The sequence below is a fragment of the Thamnophis elegans genome, chromosome 7 (genome assembly GCF_009769535.1).
Source record: "Thamnophis elegans isolate rThaEle1 chromosome 7, rThaEle1.pri, whole genome shotgun sequence".
Taxonomy (NCBI): Eukaryota; Metazoa; Chordata; class Lepidosauria; order Squamata; family Colubridae; genus Thamnophis; species Thamnophis elegans.
This window is the reverse complement of record NC_045547.1, coordinates 15,846,052-15,852,051: the sequence shown is the minus strand read 5'-3', so window position 1 is coordinate 15,852,051 and position 6,000 is coordinate 15,846,052. Positions and strand designations below refer to the sequence as shown.

Genomic DNA, 6,000 nt, shown 5'->3' with positions numbered 1-6,000 from the left:
AGTTCCAGATTGCTTCTCTCCTTGATTAGTTTCCCCCCATTGCTTCTTGTCCTGCCTTCTATTGGTACCTTAGGCTTATTTACGACGGAGGGAGCAGCAAGCGCTAATCACTTGACTAGGACGCCGGTAACCCTACCCGAATACCTGCCATTCCTCCCTTCTATTTTAAAACACACCAAACTTCACTAAGTGAAACTGAACTTAAAACCCTCACCAGCCATTCCTCCCCCCACAACCCTCCAACCTCCCCCGCCGCTCCCCCCCCCCCCCCAAATCTCATAGCGATTTCCTTCGAGCTCTTCTTCTGCTCCGGCTCCCTTCCTAATCACGTGCCTCCCATTCACTACATTGCCCAGAGTGCACTGGGAAGGACGAGCGAGACCCGCCCATTTTTCCTTCACGTCGACTTAGCGTGGGCCGACGAGGGCGATCTTTGCGGCCGAAGCGGCCTCTGATTGGTCGACGGCGCCTCTTGCGATGATGATGCCATAAGGGCAAAGGGCAAACGGAAAAAACGGAGAGGCGGAGCGGGGAGGCGGCCACCGCGGCGGAGGAGGCGGGATTCCCGGAGGCGCCGGCGGCACCGTGGGGCCTCCCTCCCTGCCTCCCTCCGACCCCCGCTCAGCATCGGGACACCGGAGCGAGAAGGCGTCTGGTAAGGCGGCAGCGGGAAGCGAACGATGCGGGGTTTGGGCTCCGGTCCTTAGGCCTGGATTACCCGGGGGTCCCTTCCGTCCCTTCCTGGGGGCGCCGTCGCAGGCCCGGGGATCGGCGTCCGCGGGCTCTCCGGGTTCCCCTCCGCCGGCGCCTCTTCTCCCAGGCGGCGGCTGCTGCTGCTGACCTTGGCGAAGCGCTTCCCCCGTCCGTGCAGTCCGTGTCAGCAGCTGCTGCTGCGGCGATAAGGATTCCCTTCCCTTTTCGGGTATCTCGAGAGGCGGTTTAATTTTAAATTTTATAAGGACAATTTATTTTAAAACAAATTATACAGTCCCACATTTTAAAACCAGCTGGAAGCCGTTTGGTGTCTTGATGCCCTCGGAGTCCCATTAGCCAAAGGTTCGGCCAACTGCCTGTCTCGCCCTGACGCGTTTCCCACCTGAGCGGGGATTTATTTATTTATTTTTATTTATTCCGTCAAACATGAATTAGAGAACAGATATAAGTACCATTATGAATACATCAAATGGATACAAACACAAGGGAATATTAGAACAGGGACGGTAGTTGCGTGTGTCGGTAGCCTCCTTAAAGACCTCTTAGGAATCAAGTTGAGAGCAGTTTACCTAAGTTTGTATCTATGATGTGCTTGTGTGTTGTTGTGGTTGAAGCTGAAGTAGTCATTGACAGGTAGGACGTTGTAGCGGATAATTTTATGAACTACGGACGGATTGAAGAGGGCGAAGTTCTAAATTGTCTAAGCCCAAAATTTCAAAAGTCTGGTGGCATAAGGTGCACTTATGCGCACTCAGGCTTGGAGTGAGGTCGACAGTAGACAGTCTAAAGTTAAAGTTTGGGGAGTTTGGGGAAGAAACCATGGATTCAGGTAGTGCATTCCAGGCGTTGACCACTCTGTTGCTGAAGTCGTATTTTCTGCAATCGAGTTTGGAGCGGTTTACTATAGGTTTGTATCTATTGTGTGCTGGTGTTTTGTTGTGGTTGAAGCTGAAGTAGTCATTGACAGGTAGGATATTGTAGCGGATAATTTTATGTGCTACGTTTAGGTCAGACGAAGGCAGCGTAGTTCGAAGTTGTCTAAGCCCAAAATTTTAAGTCTGGTGGCATAAGGTTTTCTGTTGTGAGCAGAGGAGCGGATGACTCTTCTCCTGAAATATCTCTGGACTTGTACGATTGTATTAATGTCCAATATGCAGTGTGGATTCCAGACAGACAAGCTGTATTCGAGAATTGGACTAGCAAATGTTTTGTATGCCCTAGTTTGCAGTTCAATATTACCGGAGAAGAAGCTTCACAAGTTTAGGTTGACAACTCTTAATGCCTTTTGGGCAATGCTGTTACAGTGAGCTCTGGAACTTAGGTCATTTGAGATGAGTACTCCCAAGGTCCTTGACAGTGTGGGGGTCGTCTACGAGGTTATTGTCCTCTCAGCTTGTATTTTGTGTTCTGATTTTTTTCTGCCAATGTGTAAGACAGAGCATTTATTGGTTGAGGTTCCCCTTTTCAGATGAGTAGCTGTATCTTTTTAATGCGAGTTTAGCATCAAGTGCGGTAGAGGAACTTGCCTTCCTTCCCAAAGAGGCTGTCAGGTTGGTTATGGGGTGGCAGGTATCTTTGTACCTACACAGGTGTGTTCTTTGGAAGTTGTAAGAATAAAAACCAGAGAATCAACAATTTACTTATATTCTCCCTCCACCCCCACTTATATTTCTTTAGAGTAATAAAGGCCATAATAGTCTTTTGGTAGGTTTACAGGGTTGGATATTCAACATAACATGTCTGTAGAGATTCTCAGTCATCCAGGTCATGGTTGTCCCAAAGGTGCTTTCTCAGGAGGCAACAAGACTTACTTGTTGGTATTTTTTGGAAGAAGTTTCGCTTCTCATCCAAGAAAGTCAGCAAGAAAGTCCAGTTGTCTCCTGAAAACTCACCAATAACAACAACAACAACAACAATCTATATTGTCACTGTACATATATACAACAAAATGGATTTAGCCTCTACTGGTGCAATCCATAACAAAATATAAAACAACATGAATAATATAGAAAATGGTCCTTATACAAGTAATTAGGGAGAAACCAGTCATATGTTTCCATGTATGTATGGAGTGATTGTAGTTGTATTTAGGAGTCTGGCAGCCCATGGATAAAAGCTGTTTTTAATCTTGTTTGTCCAGCTAGCTTTACTTCTGTGTCTTCTGCCCAATGGTAAATACGTATTTACCATCTTACAGCATCACTGCAGTAATAAGTATTACAGTAAAATGTAATACCTATTACTGCAGGTGATGTTGTAAGAGATTATATGATTCATTCTGTTTTTGGTAGTAGGACAGCCTTTAAAGGAACAGCAACTAGTTATATTTGTAAAGAACTTTAGAGTCTTGGATGAAATCCTGCCTGGGAAAATGGCAGGCTTCAATACCTTTACAGGAGCAACATTGCACAAACTCACTTGGGGTAATTTGAAACTTGTAAGCATTTGGGGATTAAAGTGTTGGTGGATTTTCGGTACAAGGACTGTCAAGATACTTTGGTACATTTCAGGTAACTTTAGTGGCAAAAGACAGGGAGTAATATAGATGATTTGAATAACCAGCTGAAATATTTTGTGCAAGTGCTGGTAAATATTAAAAGTTTTTACTTGGCTTAATAGAGAATTGAGTTATCAACCAGGTTTGATATCAGCACTTGTTTAATAATTTGCCTGGGACTGAAAAACTTATCAATATGTGCAACACGTATAAATATTAGCTATGTATCTTTATCACGGAGAAAAATCTATGGGTTTGATAGGAGTTGAAAATGACTTGATGGTACATAATTGTATATATTTACCCCCAAATTTACAATACTACTTTTTTTAGAGGCATAAGGTACATGGTGACTCTCAACCCGGCTGATCCTTCAGTTCAATTAATTTTGCAAGATTGGAGCAGTAAGCCCCACTGAACTATATGAAGTTTAATTTCCATTAAAACCACTAAGAACTGATAAGAAGGAAGATGGTAATTGTTATCAAACATCACTGAATATGGTAGACAAAAGCACCTTTGAATGTTTCATCAGTTTCAGTGGAAATAGGTGAGGACTGGGAAATCTATCGGTTCCAGCATAATCCTATAGGATGCTGCAAGTTAAATTTTGACCAAAACTGATGGAAATCTTGGAAGTAAGCGATTTAGATGTTTTCACTTCACCACATTCTGTTTTTCTATCACTGGGGAAACAAAAATGAAAGCGCAAAACAGGAAGGGAGGATACAGAGGCACATAATAGAAGTCTGTGTGACTTGGATTACTGGTGACTGCCTGGGCAAGTCTCTGCAGTTTTCTTGGCACCATTTGCAGAAATGGTTGACCATTGCTTTCTTCTTTCTACGCCTGAGAGATAATGACTGGTCTCAAGGTCACCTGGCTGGCTTCATGCCTAAGGTGGAACTAGAATTCATGGTCTCCCAGTTGCTACCCTAAACTAGCTCTTAATATTTTTAAATACATACCCACATTTTCAATATAAAAAATAGAAATATTCAGTATGCTAGCTTGTAAACAACAGTGCTTGGGTGTAATTTGGAGTTACTCGGCTCTGCCCATGGCTTTTAAATTGGAAGATCTGGAAAACAATTCAGTGTTAGCTTTGAGTATTATGTTCGAAGTTTTTAATCATAAGCAGTAACTAGGTTTTATGCTATATTTCATTAAATTATATCCTGTCTTTCTTCAAGGAACTGAGAAAAAATGTATTGCTGTTGGTAGTATACTATTTTGCCATATATGTACCTATGTCATTAAGCCAAGTGATTATTTTGTTTTGAAAAATATAATACTAACTAAGGATGTATATGTATATGTGTATATATATATATATATATACACACACACACACATATATACATATACATATATACATACATTGTGTGTGTGTGTGTGTGTGTGTGTAATCATTGCACTGTGTATGATTGTAGGTAAGAATGGACATAAATGAATATTCCTATACTTAAAGAAAATCGAATAACTTACCCAGATAAAAAAAAATGAAATGTCTAAAGAGAGGATTCTAGCCTGATTTCCTTTTTCTCCTTGGAATTGTGTTTGTATAGCATTTATAACGATTCCCATCTGCCATGTTTGAGCTAAAACACTTCAGACCGGTTTATAAATAATAGGTATCAAGATATGCTGTAGGCAGCTTGTAGGTAAACAGAGATATACTTTACATATTGTGTAATATGTATACATATATGCCATGAAATTTCATTGTAATGTATGTAAGTTATTCAAAGTCATATTGCACTGCATATTAATGTGTATATTAGTACACTTTACATACTTCAGTGGAACACTCTTGTATCCCATCTTTCTTCACATTTGTTTAATAATCTGTTCCATATGTTTTGTGTACTCAATAACTGAAAATTCTAGGTTAAATACTGTATGTGTCATCTTCAAAAAATCTTCCCTCTTATACCCTTTTGTATAGGAACATTGCATAATTGATTTGGGTAGAGTATTGTTTTGACCACCTGCTCTATGAATAATGTTAAAAATGATTATAAAGACACTTGCATCACATGAAATTTAAAATGTTAATTGAATTAATGACATATCAGAAAGGATTAACTATGAATTAACTATTGCTTGATACACATATTGTATCAAGCAATAAAGTAAACTGTTCTCATTTCATATTTATGGCAACTTTTTTTTTACTATTTGTTATCCAGTTGTTTAGAGATACATTGGGGAATTTCATTTGGCTTTTTATTAAGTTAACTGTGGCCACATTGAAACCCATTGACTTTTTTCTTGCAAAAAAACCCCACCTTTGCTACCTGTGGAGTTAAGAAGTTGAATAAAATTTTCTCTTCTGCTTAAAAAAACTTATTTCCAGATGGTAAATTGCTTCTTGCTTATTGACAAATGCAAAATCTAGTTTTTCTCCACTTTATTTCTACTACATAGGAAAGGCTTCAGCTTCACTGATTACTTTTTGGTTTGTTCAGTACAGGTATCTGAAATAAACTAACCCTAATTCTTGGCTACTAGGCCTGGTTTTAAAAGGCAATTTTCTGATCAGGTAATTGGATTTACTAGTGCACATACATTTCTAATTTAGAACCACAATACTTCTCTCTCTATGCTACTGATTGCTCTTGGCCATGATTGCTCATATGTTATATGTTGATAGTGGCCAGATAAGTAGAAGAAACTCAAGTAGAATGAGGAGCTGTTTAATATAATGGCATCTTTTGATATTTAAATAGCAAAATACCAAATCTGAAGCTTTCAATCTCCGTGGTTGTATAATTTGAGGATAAAGC

At 40.1% G+C, this 6,000-nt stretch overlaps 1 protein-coding gene across 1 annotated transcript in view; it reads left to right on the top strand.

The window, feature by feature from the left end:
• Positions 1-508: 508 nt before the first annotated feature.
• Positions 509-6,000, top strand: part of ADIPOR2 (adiponectin receptor 2) — a 44,737-nt gene continuing 39,245 nt past the window's right edge. The window contains exon 1 of the mRNA XM_032221384.1: positions 509-655. The gene's annotated coding sequence lies outside the window, so the exon portion shown is untranslated. The remainder of the gene's footprint in view (positions 656-6,000) is intronic.